At 49.0% G+C, this 16,403-nt stretch overlaps 1 protein-coding gene across 1 annotated transcript in view; it reads left to right on the top strand.

Moving 5' to 3' along the window:
* Positions 1-16,403, top strand: part of LOC111522433 — a 37,881-nt gene that overhangs the window by 12,418 nt on the left and 9,060 nt on the right. The window contains exons 4-5 of the mRNA XM_023186536.2: positions 13,347-13,470; positions 15,575-15,714. The gene's annotated coding sequence lies outside the window, so the exon portion shown is untranslated. The remainder of the gene's footprint in view (positions 1-13,346; positions 13,471-15,574; positions 15,715-16,403) is intronic.

Here is a 16,403-nt window from a genome sequence, read left to right on the forward strand (position 1 = left end):
CTCTGCCTCCTGGGTTCAAGCAATTCTCCTGCCTCAACCTCCCATGTGGCTGGGAATACAGGTGTTTGCCACCATGCCCGACTAATTTTTGTATTTTTAGTAGAGATGGGGTTTCACCATGTTGTCCGGACTGATCTCAAACTCCTGACCTCAGGTGATCCCCTGCCTTGGCCTCCCAAAGTGCTGGGGTTATGGGTGTGAGCCACTGTGCTCAGCCTCTAGACTCTTAATCTATGTTCTTTGAGTTATACCTGACAACTTTCCATCACACCTGGCTGCCTGGCTCAGGAACTGGAGGAAGGTGGCCACTGCTGGCCAGGAATTTCTCAGAGGCCACTGGACAGTATTATGGAGAGGCCACTGCCTCTCAGAGGCTCACTGTCCATAGCACAGGGGTCATCCATCCTGTCAGACCACACCGACCCCACTCATGAGAGGCTAGCCCTGCAAGCTCTCCCCTGGGAACAAGAAGTAATCGTGCAAGGTTTGCATGGCAGATCAGCTTGGTCTTGGTAGCCATTTCTACACAGATCACGTGGGGCTCACAGGGCCATGCTCTGCTGCTCCCTGGACTCTGACCCCTGTCCTGCATATCCTCCTTCCTCCTTCTTCTGGTCCTCAGAGACTCCCCATTCCCTGCCATGTGCACACCTAGGGTGGGACTGGGACGTGCATTGTGGCCAGTTTTGTTCTTGTCTGTGTTGCTCAGAATCCATTGTTTCTTACTGATGCAGACCAGTGCCTAATACTAGGTGTCTAGCACCGTGCTGGGAGCCAGGTATACAGCAGACAGGTGCCTCCCTGGGGGATAAGGGGAGCACACACAGGGAATAATCAGTGAACTGGGTAGCGCTTCATTACAGGCCTCTCACAACTGGTATTTTATCTCCATCACATGTGATTTCGTTTTTGTGATGTGACCTAAAAAGCCTTGGCTCCTCAAAAGATCTGGCCAATTAACAAATGCATTCATTTAACAATATTTATTAAGCACCTATTATTTGTCAGGTACCGTTCCAGATGTCAGGATTATAACAGAACAAAACTCACAAATAGCCCTGTTCTCTTGGTGCTAACATTATGGAAGGAGACAAAAACAAATAATGTCAATATGATATATCCGAAGAATTTTAAAGAAAAACTCAAGCCGGGTAAGGGAGAGAGAATGACGGTGGGAAGGAGGGCCGCTCTTTGAGGAAGGCCCTTCTGGTGACTGTTGAAGCAGAGCCCAGCAAGAGGGCAGGGGGAGGCTGTGGTTTGGAGGAAGTCTTTTCATAGCGGGGAGCTTCAAGGGCAGAGCCCCCGAGTGGGAGTGTGCCCTACCTGTTGGAAGGAAGCCACTGATCTGCAATCCTGTTTTCCTCGTCTACAAGTTCATGGGCTTGTTGGGAGGGACAAATGAAATCATTTATATGAAAACATTTATGTCAACTGTAGAACACTCTATAAAAGTTATTCTCTTTATGTTGACTTCATCAAGTATTTGCAGTGTCTAAATCAGGAAGGATCATGATTGTATTACAATTCTGCCCTTTCATTTTTTTTATTGAGGTGAAATGCATATAACATATAATTAATCATTTTATAGAGTACAATTCAGTGGCATTTGATGCATTCACAATGTTGTGCAACCACCACCTCTTTCTATTTAAAAACCTTTTTCATCATCCCCACCTTTTCTTTCTTTTTTCTTTTTAAAATAGAGATGGTGTCTCCCTACATTCCCCAAGCTGGATTAGAACACCTGGGCTCAACTGAGCCTCCAACCTCAGTCTCCTGAGTAGCTGGGATTATAGGCACTCACCACTGTGCCTGGCCTTTCATTTTTATTTTATTCTATTTTATTTTATTTTATTAATTATTATTATTATTTAGAGACAGGATCTTACTCTGTCGCCCAGGCTGGAGTGCAGTGGTGTGATCATGGTTCACTGCGGCTTCCACCTCCTGGGCTCAAGCAATCCTCCCACCTCAGCCTCCCAAATAGCTGAGACTACAGACATGTGCCACAGTGCCTGGCTAATTTTTGTATTTTTTGCAGAGATGTGGTTTCACCTTGTTGCCCAGGCTGGTTTTGAACTCCTGGGTTCAAGTGATCCTTCTACCTTGGCTTCCTCCAGTGCTAGTATTACAGGCATGAGTCACTGTGTCTGGCCTTTTTTATTTTTATTTTTTGACACAGAGTCTCACTCTGTCACCAGGCAGGAGTGCAGTGGTGTAATCTCGGCTCACTGCAACCTCTGCCTCCCATGAAGGGAGGCATGAAGAGATTCTCATGCCTCAGTCTCCTCAATAGCTGGGATTACAGATGCGCACCACCACACCCAGTTAATTTTTTCTATTTTTAGTAGAGACAGGGTTTTACCATGTTGGCCCCACTGGTCTCGAACTCCTGGCCTCAAGTGATTCACCCACGTCGGCCTCACAAAGTGCTAGGATTACAGAAATGAACCACCGCACCCAGCCTTTGGCCTCATATTTAATATTAACTTGAGTTACCATTCTGGAAATAGGATTTCCTCCCATGTCTGACTTTGTCCTTTCTGTTTCTGGCTAGCCTCCAGCTCCTAGGCTTCATCCATGTATTTTTCCAACAGTGATTTATTGAGCACCTACTGTGTGGGAGGCACTATGCTAGGAAGATTCTGGAGACATAACAGTGACAGTGGCAGGGAGGTCCCTGCATCCCCAGGACTCACAGTATGGTGGGGGATTTAGACAGTGAATGGCTAATTGCCAGAAAACTAATTTAAATTATGATACATGCTTATAAGAAAAAATGTTTTGAAAATCATGCTAAATACATTTGTGTAGTTATTGAAGCTACTAGAAGAGAGACACCACTCAGAACAACATGACTGTGGTTTTATAACTGTGCTCCTAGTTCAGACAAGGGGGAGAAAGATGACCTCAGGGAGGCGACCTGGATTTTGCTAGGGCCTAAGCAGCGAGGCGGGCCTAAGCCCTGAGGCCGGCCCAGGGAGAAACAGCGGCTCTTCCTTCATTTGTTCCTGGTCACCCTCTGAGGTGTGCAAGGGTAGCTGGTGTTGCCATCGCGCCCATTTGAGAGATGTGGAAACTGAGGCTTGGCCAGGCGTGCTTGCCACCTGGAGGAGCTGACGTCTGATACTTGCTTTAGCCAACGGTCAAAGCGTTGTCCGATAGGGGTCAGCGGCGCGCCAGGCTGGAAGGAGAGCGGCACCCGAGCGCGCGGTGCTCCCGGAGTTCCAGGAGGGGGCGCTGCTGATCCGGCCTCGGATCGCCGCTCCCGCCCGGCCCTGCCCCGCCGCCCTGCCCCCACCTCCCGCCCGGAGCCCGGCACTCGTGACTTCGCCAGCTCTCAGCTCCCTCGGGCATTTTCGTGCACGCTAATGGGCGCCTCTGTGTTTTCCTAGATGCTGGTTTCTTCATCAAGCGGCAGAATAACGCATCAGGGCAGGTGACCCACGTCACCGGGGTGATGCACTGGTGCTCGCCGGGGCGGGCGCTGTGCCTGCGGGAGCCGCGCGGCCGGCGGGGTGTCTGGGCGCCTCGTGGGGGCCGAGCCGCGCCCGCACGTCCCTCAGGTAGGCGCGACCCGAGTTTCTTTAGACAGGATGACCTGGGAGCGTTTCCACCCCACCTACGACGAGTTTCGCTTTCCTAATGTGGTTAAAAAGTGCGTACTAACTATAGTAGGGTGGTTGAACAGGTTTCAACATTTTACTTAATTTTTTTGTTTGTTTTAAATTTCTTCCTTCTGGTGGATCTCTTTTTTTTGTCAAGAAGATGTTGATAACTGTCCTCTTTGGCATTTGTTCAAAGTCTGGTTCTAATAGCGTTTGGACTGTGGTTTAATTTTAACCATAAAGCATTCTTTTGGAATAATTACTTTTGAATCTAGGAAGAGCCAGCTGGATACAGGGCCATAAACACCCCCCTGCGGGGAATGTGCAGGCTTTAAGTTAGGTGTTTTGTGTTTTTTTCGTTTTTTGTTTTTTGTTTTTTTTTACCGCTAGCATTTCTGGCTCTCTTTTTTCTTTCTTTTTTTAGAGACAGGGTCTGGCTCTGTTGCCCAGGCTGGAGTTCAGTGTTACAATCACAGCTTACTGTAGCCTCATCCTTCTGGGCTCCAGCAATCCTCCCATCTCAGCCTCCCGAGTAGCTGGGACCACAGGCAGGCATCACTGGCTCATTTTTTTATTTTTATTTTTTGTAGAGACAGGGTCTTGCTGTGTTGCCCAGGTTGGTCTCAAATTCCTGTTCTCAAGTGATCCTCCTGCCTCAGCTTCCCAAAGTGCTGGAATTACAGGCCTGAGCCACCATGCCTGGCTTAGCATATTGCTTTTTTTAAAAAAAGGAGACTGATGGGGGTTGGGGGGATGCAAATTGTAAGTAGATAGGTGGGTTTGGAGAGTTTGAACATCTGCTTCAATGAGCTAAATGGTGTCAGAACTGTCCTGCAGGTAACCATGTGGCCTCAGATTTCTGGGACAATCTCAATTTCTGGGACAGAGACACACTGGCCCTTTGTCAGGCTACACATCAGGCCACCACCAATTTCCAGTTCTGAAAGTGTGGTCATCAGAGAGACCCATCAGCAGCCATAGACATTATCTCCTTGGAAATGAGTGGACCCAGGCAGCCAGGCGGAGCTGGGGTCCCCAGAGCTCCTGGCACTAGCTGGAATATTTCCAGTTCCTCTTCTTCCCTTACAGCACAAGTCATTTAATGATCATTGCTCGTATTTGTAGAACCTTAGAGAATTTTGGATGTAGCAGGACAGAAATTGGTTGTCTGCCATTTTGTGGCTTGGGTGGCATACATCTTGTTTGGCAATTTAAAAAAAAAGATGAGACGGAAATAGGATATGCAATGCAGACCAATTCAAGAAAAAGTGATTTATGCCCATCCTAGCTGAGGCAGATGAATTTGGGAAGACTTACTTGTTTTCTAGAAATAGTCTTCACTTGACCAGAGATTCATACTTGAGCATATTTAAATACAGAGCTCTTCTGGAGCATTTGAGTAGAAGGAGGACAGAAAACCAGAGACTAATTAACCAGTTGTTACCAGCGGGAGATCGTATTTTTTTTTTGAGACGGAGTCTCACTCTGTTGCCAAGCTGGAGTGGAGTGACGTGATTTTGGCTCACTCTGCAATCTCTGCCTCCCGGGTTCAAACCATTCTCCTGCCTCAGCCTTCCAAGTAGCTGGGTTTACAGGTGCATGCCACCACACCCAGCAAATTTTTGTATTTTTAGTAGAGACAGGGCTTCACCATGTTGGCCAGAATGGTCTCAATCTCCTGAACTGGTCATCTGCCTGCCTTGGCCTCTCAAAGTGCTGGGATTATAGGCGTGAGCCACTGCGCCAGGCCAAGAGATCAGTCTTACATAAAAATCAAAGGTTCTGCCCGAGTGCGGTGGCTTATGCCTGTAATCCCAGCACTTTGGGAGGCCAAGGTGGGCAGATCACCTGAGGTCAGGAGTTCGAGACCAGCCTGACCAACATGGAGAAACCCCATCTCTACTAAAAATACAAAATTAGCCGAATTTGGTGGCGCATGCCTGTAATTCCAGCTACTCGGGAAGGCTGAGGCAGGAGAATCGCTTGAACCCATGAGGCGGAGGTTGCAGTGAGCTGAGATCGCGCCATTGCACTCCAGCCTGGGCAACAAAAGTGAAACTCCGTCTCAAAAAAAAAAATCAAGGGTTCAGTTACCCAGTGGGTCAGTAAGAGATGAGGCTTCCATTTAGAAAAATCGGAGCCTGAGACTGGGCGCGGTGGCTCACACTTATAATTCCAACATTTTTGGAGGCCAGGGCGGGTGGATCACAAGGTCAGGAGTTCAAGACCAGCCTGGCCAAGATGGTGAAACCCTGTCTCTACTAAAAATACAAAAATTAGCTGGGCGCAGTGGCAGGCGCCTGTAATCCCAGCTACTTGGGAGGCTGAGGCAGGAGAATCGCTTGAACTTGGGGGGCAGAGATCGTGCCACTCTACTCCAGCCTGGATGACAGAGTGAGACTCCATCTCAAAAAATAAATAAAAATAAAAGTAGAAAAATTGGAGCTTGTGCAGCTCTCCTGAGGGCAGATGCATAAAGCTGGGTGCACCCCACCAGCTTGCTAGGTCCCACAGAAGCTCGAGAGGCAGGGGCCGTGTCTTTTACCACTTGTCACTGTTGTGGTTCCCTGTTTAGAACTCTCAATGAGTGTCAGATCAACACATTCATCCACCATATCCCGTGTGTATAAGAACAATCCATCACTCCTGACCTAATCCGGCGCAGAACAGAACCTCTGGAAGAGGACCAAAGAAGGGAAAAAGTGGAAGTGTCACATGCCCAGAGGAAAACAGATGCTACAGAGATGAATAAAACAAAACAAAACAAAACAAAAGGAAGAAAGCCGAGCTAATCTGGAAGTTCCATCACGGCTAAGAACGCATCGTTGTTTTGTCACGCGGTTTCTAGCCCGGCTCAGACCTGGGCTGCGGCACCTCAGGCGTCTCCTTTCATCTCTCGGCTCTTCTCCTGGCTCCCGGGCACTTCTTGAGACTTTTTGGACCTGGACTGGTCCATGGCAGAACACCTCTTTCCTGAGTCCTCCCCATGCACCTGCCCAAAGCGGAGGATTGGGGTGGCACTCTCGGAGATGCCAGGCTCCTGAAATGGAGCCGTCACCCCCTAGGCTGTACTTGGCATTGTGTCTCCAGGGAGCCTGGGGAGGTAACCGGTTGGGGACTGATTCACTTGGGAGGGAGGGAGCGAGTGCAGATTGCAGATGCTATCTAATCGGGCCAAGTCAACCTGGGGAAGGGCAGGTCTGTGTCTCAACTGGTTTAGGGGTGGGAGAGTGGGATCGGAACTTTTACACCTTGCATTCTTAGGACGTCACAATGGTTTTTCACAAGGCCTCCTTATCTGAGGGTGTTTACCTATTCAACCAGCATACGCAGGATCAGGACTCCCACTTTATCCGGGTTCTGTCCTCACAGGCACAGGAAAACTAATGCGAACGACAGGGGCTGACAAACCAAAGCTCACAGATAAGAGACTTGGGTTATTGGGGCAGATGCCAGCAGTCATGAGATCTTCACAGGGTGGCTGTAGGCTGAGCAATCTCCCTCGGGATGTGAGGGGGGGGATTTCTGCGTTATTGGTCATTGAGAAATTCCCTAATCTTAGAGAGAAAAGGAATGGAACCAAGGGCTTGAATCGGAGTATACGTAGTTGACCTAATTATAAGGTTGTCCATCCGTCTGTTTAATAAACAGTTCCATGATGTGGGGCAGCAAGGTCACTCATAGCCCTGGATATTAACGTTTTCCTAAGGTTCTGGAAAAAAAGTGGTAGCAATGTATTCAGTTGCAGGCTTGTTCTGTCTCAGGCCCCAGGCTGGCATGAATCAGAAATAGAGGGAAATGTGGAGGTAGCACTGCAAATATTAGTTCTAAAAACGGACTGGGAAGAGAGAGTGCCTCTAGACCCAGCCATGGCCTAGCCAAGCCCCAGAAGAATGACATCACCCATTGTGACTCGTGGGGAACCCCTGAGGCTGTCATGGATTTGTAGTCCTATGTGGGACAGCGCTGCTGACGGGGTTATTTCCTGCGCTAGACCTACCCTGTCAGCAAGACACTGTTTACATGAGCTGAGTGCCAAGTTGCGGCACATTATGCACAGTCGCTTTTAAGTTCAATTAAATTAACGTTTAGAAACATTGTAGATAGAAAAAACTAAAGACCATTGTAGCAAACAATGATTACCTAGAGATGCAAGTGTTTTGAACTTAAGCATTAGAGAATCTTGTGAATTTGTAGGAGTTAACCAGGACAAGTACCCGTCTGATGAACATTGGTAAGGGAAGCACGTGTTTAGGAGGCATTTCAGGTAGCCCAGGGCAGACCAAGAAGGGAAGGAAAGAGATAAGATGTCAGAAAACATCTTTGAACACCCAGAGTTGTTATCCACAAAACATTGGAGGGCAAATTGTTTGTGTCAGTAAAATAGAATCATAAGGAAGAAACCTGTGGAACATTCTGGAAGAATTGGTCAGAGATGGGCCGGGCGTGGTGGCTCACGCCTGTAATCCCAGCACTTTGGGAGGCCGAGGTGGGTGGACCACCTGAGGTCAGGAGTTCAAGACCAGACTGGGCAACATGATGAAACCCCATCTCTACTAAAAATACAAAAAATTAGCCAGGCGTGGTGGTGGGCGCCTGTAATCCCAGCTACTTAGGAGGTGGAGGCAGGAGAATTGCTTGAATCCGGGAGACAGAGGTTGTGGTGAGCTGAGATTGTGCCACTGCACTCCAGCCTGGGCAATAAGAGCGAAACGCCATCTCAAAAAAAGAAAAAAGAAAAAAAAAAAAAGAATTGGTCAGAGATGAATACTCCATCGCAGCCCCTTTGATTTCAGAGGTGAAATAGTTGAACCCCAGACCTCACTGTCAGATGTAGAGTCACTCCAAATTTATAAGCTTATTAAACTAGTATTTCTGACTATTTACACATTTGGCTGTAGAGAAAATACACAGAATGCTTCCAGCCACACCTATGCCTACTCAAGCCACTTAGCTGACAAGCCACTTAGCTTTTTCTTCTAATTACTCAGGTGCGCGTCTCTGTTGTTTACAGTTTGGTGAAGTCAGGGCAGGGGGAATTTATGGTTTGATACCCTTTCCAGCACAGAGGGGTGAAATTCAGCCTGTCTTTTGAAATCAGTCTGAACTGTCAAACTCCCAGTTGAGGACCCCTCTACCCAAATCGGGAATTTTTTTGTTTTTTTCTGGCTATGAGCCAGTCAGGGCTTTGGAGTTCATTTGTGTGCCCTCCCCCCTCCCCATTAGTGTTATTGTGTGTATTTGAGATACCTGTTCTTCTCTGACCATGAGTGAATAGGAGCTGGTTCACCTAAAAGCTCCCACTCCCCATTCACTTTTTTTTGTTTGTTTGTTTGTTTGTTTTTTTGAGATGGAGTCTTGCTCTGTTGCCCAGGCTGGAGTGCAGTGGTGAGATCTTGGCTCAATGCAACCTCCACCTCCCAGGTTCAAGTAATTCTCCTGTCTCAGCCTCCTGGGTAACTGGAATTACATGTGCCCACCACCACGCCCGGCTAAGTTTTTGTATTTTTAGCAGAGACGGAGTTTCATCATATTGGTCAGGCTGGTCTTAAACTCCTGACGTCAGCTGATCCACCTGCCTCGGGCTCCCAAAGTGCTGGGATCACAGGTGTGAGCCACTGCGCCCATCCCCCATTCACTTTTGTTTTATGAAATGAGAAAGCTTCTGCCTTTTTTCTTTCCTTCCTTCCTTGGATGTTGGTGAGATCGGTGAGGTCATGATGATAAAGTACTTTAAACTACCTCAAGGAGAGTGCAGCCCGACTTGTTATTGTTTACCTAGGTCAGTTCACAAACCCCCACGATCTAGGGTTCCTGTCTCCTGCCCTGGGGATGGTGCCTGGGAGAAAGGAGATGCCAGAGACCCAGTTCCACAGGGCGCTGTTGGCTGGAGTTGGTCATTCCTGACTTTGACATCAACAGGCTTATCTCCAGAAGTAGGCGAAATGGTAGTTCAGGCGCCGGTGTTGCCTCATCCCGCAAACTCTCAGGGAGGCTGCCTACCCCCAGCCCCTGCTCTGGGAACTAATGATAGGTGGGATGAAAAGACTGTTTTCTCTGATGCGCTTTTATGAGATGTTTTCAAAGATGAGGTGGCAAGGACATGGTGAACCCGCTCCCTTGTGCAGGGAGATGTCAGAATGACAGGGCACAGGGAATCTCCCCGACCCGTTCCCAGGAGAGCTCTTGCTGAGGACAGCCCAGCTGTTGGCTAGAAATCAAGGCAGCCTCAAGCCCTGTAACCCAGATATCACTGGGCTTTTTCGGCTGACAGTGCTGGGGCCTGCGGCAGGCAGCAGTGTGGGTAGAGGACAGCTGTGGCTAAGGCCGGCAGCCCTTTCCCCACTGACTTCTTGGGTAACGGCTCTTCTTAAGCTGGTGATATTTAGGGATTGTCAAACTTCTCTTTCATCCTGAGCCACCTTCCCTCATGGGTAGCAGAGGAGTTTTCTTTCCTTTCTTTTTTTTTTTGAGATGGAGTCTCGCTCTGTTGCCCAGGCTGGAGGGCAGTGGTGTGATCTCAGCTCACTGCAACCTCCGCCTCCCGGGTTCAAGTGATTCTTTTGCCTCAGCCTCCCGAGTCGCTGGGATTATAGGCACGCACCCCCATGCCCAGCTAATTTTTGTATTTTTAGTAGAGATGGGGTTTCACCATGTTGGGTCAGGCTGGTCTCAAACTCCTGACTTCAGGTGATCCACCTGCCTTGACCTCCCAAAGTGCTGGGATTATAGGCGTGAGCCACCGTGCCTGGTCAAGGAGTTGGATTTCTTATGAGAAGAATATTATGGCTGTGTGCCCCAGAGGAGGCACTGTGTCCCCATGAGGGTCCTTCACTGAAAGGAGAGCCTCGAGGACAAAGGAATCTTCTAGAGACAACGTTGGGAGGGAGGAGCGGAGTTTGCAGGTGATTCTAGAGGACCCCAAAGTCCAGTGGGAGCTCATTACTGCCTCGCTAGGAGAAACCTGTTGTTGTCTGAGTGAGGAAAAGGGACAGAACTGAGGCTGAGAGAAGCTGCGAAGATGCAGCAGCAGCGCTGAAGCCTGAGAGGAGGACACGTTCTATTACGCCAATTAATTCTACCCACCGAAAGGGCACATCACATTTTTGGGGTTGCCAAAAGCCGTTCTTAGCAGAAAAAAAGTCTGTGAACTGCTGCACTGGGGACTGGCAAAGGCTTGGTAGCCAGCGCATTGAAGAGGGAGGGGCAGCAAGCCTCACACCTGGAATGGATCCTTTCTGTGCTTCTGCTACCACAGTTTGCCAATTTGATGCCAACAGACTCTTACTGTTTATGTGTGCATGTTTGTGCTGTTAGATTATCTTCTGAAAAATTTCGAGTTTTAAGAATATGCTGATGAAGTCAACAATGAACAATCCCAGAAGACTTGGTTCCACCCGGGGCCCTGCTCAGGAAAGATGAGGACCCCCTCCCAACCCCACCCTGCCTGTCCACATGGCCCTTCCCCCCCACCATCCGCCATGGGGCCCTCTTGTGCCACAACATGGCTGTCATCCTTCTGTCTGGACACTTGCCCTGTCTCCTGGAGAGCCAGGCTCCTGCCCTGGTGGGCATGTGTGTGTGTGTGTGTGTGCATGTGGAATGTGCGTGTGTGCAATTGTGCACGTATGTGAATGTGCGTGGTGCAAGTGTGCGTGTGTGCACGTGAGTGCATGTGTGAGTGCATATGTGTGCAACTGTGCACGTGTGTGTGCAAGTGTGCGTGTGTGCAATTGTGCGCATATGTGAGTGTACTTGTGTGAGTGTGCATGTGTGTGCATGTGGCACGGAGGGGGAAGAAGAGAGTTCTCTGTGGTGATCGCCACCAGTCTGTTGAAGGGTGTAAGCTGAGCCAAGATGAAGCAAGAGTGACACCAAGTGCCAAGAACAAGTGCTTGCTGTGGGATCAGGTGTACTTGCTCCTCAAATCAGAGGAGCAGAGAGAGGCTCAGTTACAGTCTGCAGTGTTCTCCTGTGAGAGGGTGCCGACCCTCCAGAGGTGGCTCAGTGCTGGCATGCCACTCTGCGCATTTGGATGAGGGGATGGGCTCTCTGGGAATTGGATGCAGAACTGAAGCTTTGAATAGATTTTAAAACTAAAATCCAAGGTGGGATGTTTTGTTGGCTAGAACATGATGCACAGACCCAGGTTGCCATTCTGGCCCTATTGCTGTCCTTCAGCCGTGTTCAGAGAATGACCGGACCCCAAGGCTGCAGTAGGACAAAGAGGAAGACTGACCCAGTTCTCTGTGTTTGCTCTAGACTCTGCTGCCGTGTCTGGGCCCCTGCTGCCAGAAGTCTTCCCCATGAAGCCGTAGGTGGGGAACTAAAAGGCATATTCCTGTGGGGTGGCCCCGAGAGAGACTGGGCATGGTTTCCACCGAGACACTGGTGAGGACAGAGAATTCTTTGGCTGCCCGAGAGGACCACCTGATGCAGGCCAGATCTGCAGCTGTGACTCCAGGGGAGGACTGTGGCCGCCTTGGTGTCACCATCTGGCCAGTCCTTGTTCCTACAGTTCCACTCCCAGCCTTGTCCTCAGCTTGTACCCACTTGTTTTTCTCCTTCATGGAAGCTAAGGAGGGAACTAGGTTTGTTTGTCCAGACGCCACCAGTCGGATGACTGTTGCGGGCACAGGAGTGTCTTCAGGGCGCAGTGCCAGGCCAGGTCCCACCTCACATCTCTATTCCTCATCTGGGAGTGCTGGCATCAGCGGGTTGATTCAGAACTGGGAGGTGTTGGGAAACCCCTTGGGCTGGAGATTTCAACATGAGATTCAGATGAGAAGAAACACAGCGGGTGGGGTTCTGAGGCAGGAAGGAGACAGCAAAAGCTCCTCTCCTGACGCTCCGCTCGGTAGCGGGGATCAACAGAACGGCCTGGCATGGACGGGGGCAGCCGCGCTGGCTGAACCCAAGCACAAGGCTGGCCCTGAACAGCCTCTCCCACCTCTGGACACAGAGCCGCCCCGTGCCTCTCCATTCACCAGGTGAAACCACACCTGGAGTGGCGCTTTCAGTCTAGGGCATGTTGGCACCAGCAGGTGTGGATAAATCCAAGGGCTCCTGTGGAGGGAGGGCAGGGGAGGAGGGCTGGCAGAGAAGGGGTGAGTGATGAAGGGAGGATCACGCAGCTCAGGAGCCTCAGCCTGGGTGACCTGGGCGGCAAGGGCAGCCCCCATTCTGCTGCCGAATGGCTGTCTTGCCGTCTGCACTCCCTCATCACATAGTCCTCCCTGTGCGTTGGCTCAGGACAGCCTGGCATCAGTGGCTCCTGGTGACAGGTGCCTGTGACATGAAGAGCACAGAGGAAGACGCTGGCTAGATCCAGAGGCAGAGAGAGGAGGGCATGAGGAGAAGGCGAGGGAAACTGAGGAACAAGGAGAGGAAGAACAATTAAAATGATTCCTTGAAAGAAAAGGAGGTAAAACAGAAAACGTGGCGAAGGGTATCCTAGAAGGAGCAGAAAAGGAAGGAAAAAAAAGGGCGAACGTTGTCTTTCATTTGAAGGACTTGGAGTGGCACAGTCAAGAACGGATCTCCAAACACAGCCAATACTCAGCTCATCATTGGATTTGTAAATCTATTTCATCTGGGTGGACTGAAGAACACGGTACCCTCTGAGAATGTCTGGGTCCATACTGTGGGAAAGTCAAGAGTGGCGCTGCGACAAACTAGTTAATGGGTTATGAACACGGGGGCTCATGATTCATGAGCCTGCCCATCTATCTCGTGCAGGGTGGAGACCCATCTAACCGGAACCACCACCCAGCCTCTCCCAGCCTCCTTAGATGACAAGCTCTGGCATCCTCGGTCCACCCAACTCAGCTCCCAAGCATTTCGCCGAAACATCAGTGAGCAGGTATAGGCGAAGGAGGTAACAGATGTCTGCATTTTGTGCCATTTTCTCTCCTTCCCAGTGCTCAGCACACGACTAACCAGGGGTTCTCATCAGGGACCGTATATTCACTCCTCAAAGAGTAGTCAGCAGGTCACCAAACACCTTCCTCTGAGCTCTGAATAAGTTTATTTTTATTTAAATTTTTTAACGAAAAAAAAATTTTTAGGCTGGGTGCAGTGGCTCACACTGTAATCCCAGCACTTGGGGAGGCTGAGGCGGGTGGATCACAAGGTCAGGAGTTCGAGACCAGCCTGGCCAATATGGTGAAACCCCATCTTTACAAATACAAAAAAAAATTACCCAGGCATGGTTTGCGCATGCCTGTAATCCCAGTTACTCAGAAGGCTGAGGCAGGAGAGTTGCTTGAACCTGGGAGGCAGAGGTTGCAGTGAACCGAGATCCTGCCACTGCACTCCAGCCTGGGCAAGAGTAAGAATCTGTCTCAAAAAAAAAAAAAAAAATTCTGGGATAGAGTCTCATTCTGTTCACACAGGCTGGCGTGCAGTGGTGTCATCATCGCTAACTATAACCTCAAACTCCTGGGCTCGAGTGATCCTCCCACCTCAGCCTCCCAAGTAGTGGGGACTATAGGCCCTGCCACTGTATCTGGCTAATTTTAAAACTTTTTGCAGAAACAGGATCTCACAATGTTGGTCTCAAATTCCTGAGCTCATGTGATTCTCCTGCCTCAGCCTCCCCAGTTGCTGGGATTACAGGCATGAGCCGCCGTGCCTAGCTAGTTTATTTTTATATTCTATAGTACTATGGACCAGAAAATTCAAGAGTTTGCCTGAATCCTATGGGAAAATTATCTCTCACCCGCAACATGCCCAGTGTTCTCAGCAGTCAGGGCAAATTCAACCACAGCACCGCTGTCCAGCTTGCCAAAGCTAAACTAGACATAGATGTTATTATCTGCTGCATCCAGCATTTGTTTAGAGCTTTCTGCTTCACAAAGCAACTCATTATCTTATTTAATCTTCACCATTATCCTACATTGCTCTTACTTCCACTTTATGGACAGTGAGTCTCGGGAAGCTAAGGCATCTTCCTCAAAGCAGCCGTAGGATTCGAACTCAGTGTCCGGGGACTCCAGATTCTTTGTGCTTTCTACACATTTAGATTTCATGGTAACATCAAATTCGGGATTACTGGATCTGGAGCAGTTTATCCCCTTGGCCTTCCTCCCAGCCATTGCCATCCCAGCGCATTTCTGTAACCATCAAATGGGCAATTTTTTTTGTTTTTCGTGTTTTTTTTTTTTTTTTTTTTGAGACATGATCTCACTCTGTCACCCAGACTGGAGGGCAGTGGCGCAAACCCAGCTCACTGCAACCTCTGCCTCCCAGGTTCAAGCGATTGTCCTGCCTCAGCCTCCTGAGTAGCTGGGACTACAGGCACCCCCCACCACGCCCTGCTAATTTTTTTGTATTTTTAGTAAAGATGGGGTTTCGCCATGTTGGCCAGGCTGGTCTCAAACTCCTGACCTCAAGTAATCCACCTGCCTCGGCCTCCCAAAGTGCTGGGATTACAAGCGTGAGCCACCGCAGCTGGCCTAAATTGGCAAGAATTTTCACTGTTCAGTGAAGAACATCCTTGTGCAGCCAATTATTCCAACATTGCCTTCCTGAAGGACTCTTTCAAAATTGTCAAGAAGATTTCATTACAAAAGCAATATGGGAACATTGTAGAAAAAAGTACAAAATATAGAAAAACAAAAGAAAAGTCGTAATTCTGCCATTGAACAAGAATTTAAGATTGTAAACACTGTAGTGTTTACTATTCCATGATTTTTACTACAGACATGTGGACTGACTTATGTTTATAAAAATGACGAGTGTGCCTACCCCATAATACTGTTTTTGGAACCTGCCTGTTTTTTTGTGTGTTTTTTTTTGAGACTGAGTCTTGCTCTTTTGCCCAGGCTGGAGTGCAGTGACGCTATCTTGGCTCACTGCAAGCTCCGCCTCCCAGGTTCACACCATTCTCCTGCCTCAGCCTCCCGAGTAGCTGGGACTACAGGTGCCTGCCACCACGCCTGACTAATTGTTTGTATTTTTTTTAGTAGAGATGGGGTTTCACCGTGTTAACCAGGATAGTCTCGATCTGACCTCGTGATCCGCCTGCCTTGGCCTCCCAAAGTGCTGGGATTATAGGCGTGAGCCACTATGCCCAGCCGGAACCTGCTTTTAAACTTAATATATTGTAAGCATTTTCCTGAAATATTTTTATGTCATCATATTTAAGAGCTACACATATTTCATTATAGTTTTTTGTTTGTTTGTTTGTTTGAGACAGGGTCTCACTCTGTTGCCCAGGCTAGGGTGCAGTGGTGTGATCTCAGCTCACTGCAACCTCTGTCTCCCAGGTTCAAGTGATTCTTGTGCCTCAGTTTCCCAAGTAGCTGGGACTATAGGAGCACACAACCACGCCCGGCTAATTTTTTTGTATTTTTTGGTAGAGATGGGGTTTCACTATGTTGGCCAGGCTGATCTTGAACTCTTGACCTCAAGTGATCCGCCTGCCTCGCCCTCCCAGAGTGCTGGGATTACAGGCGTGAGCCACCACACATAGCTTATTTCATTATAATTTTTAATATACTCAGGTTAAATATTTAGATTGTTTCTACCTTTTCAATATTAAAACTAGTTTTATGATTGGCTTTTTTTTTTTTTTCTTTTTTTTTTGAAACGGAGTCTTGCTCTGTCGCCCAGTCGCCCAGGCTGGAGTGCAGTGGCCAGATCTCAGCTCACTGCAAGCTCCGCCTCCCGGGTTTACGCCATTCTCCTGCCTCAGCCTCCCGAGTTGCTGGGACTACAGGCGCCCGCCACCTCGCCCGGCTAGTTTTTTTTTTGTATTTTTAGTAGAGACGGGGTTTCACCGTGTTAGCCAGG

The sequence above is a fragment of the Piliocolobus tephrosceles genome, chromosome 13 (assembly GCF_002776525.5).
Source record: "Piliocolobus tephrosceles isolate RC106 chromosome 13, ASM277652v3, whole genome shotgun sequence".
NCBI classification, from domain to species: Eukaryota; Metazoa; Chordata; class Mammalia; order Primates; family Cercopithecidae; genus Piliocolobus; species Piliocolobus tephrosceles.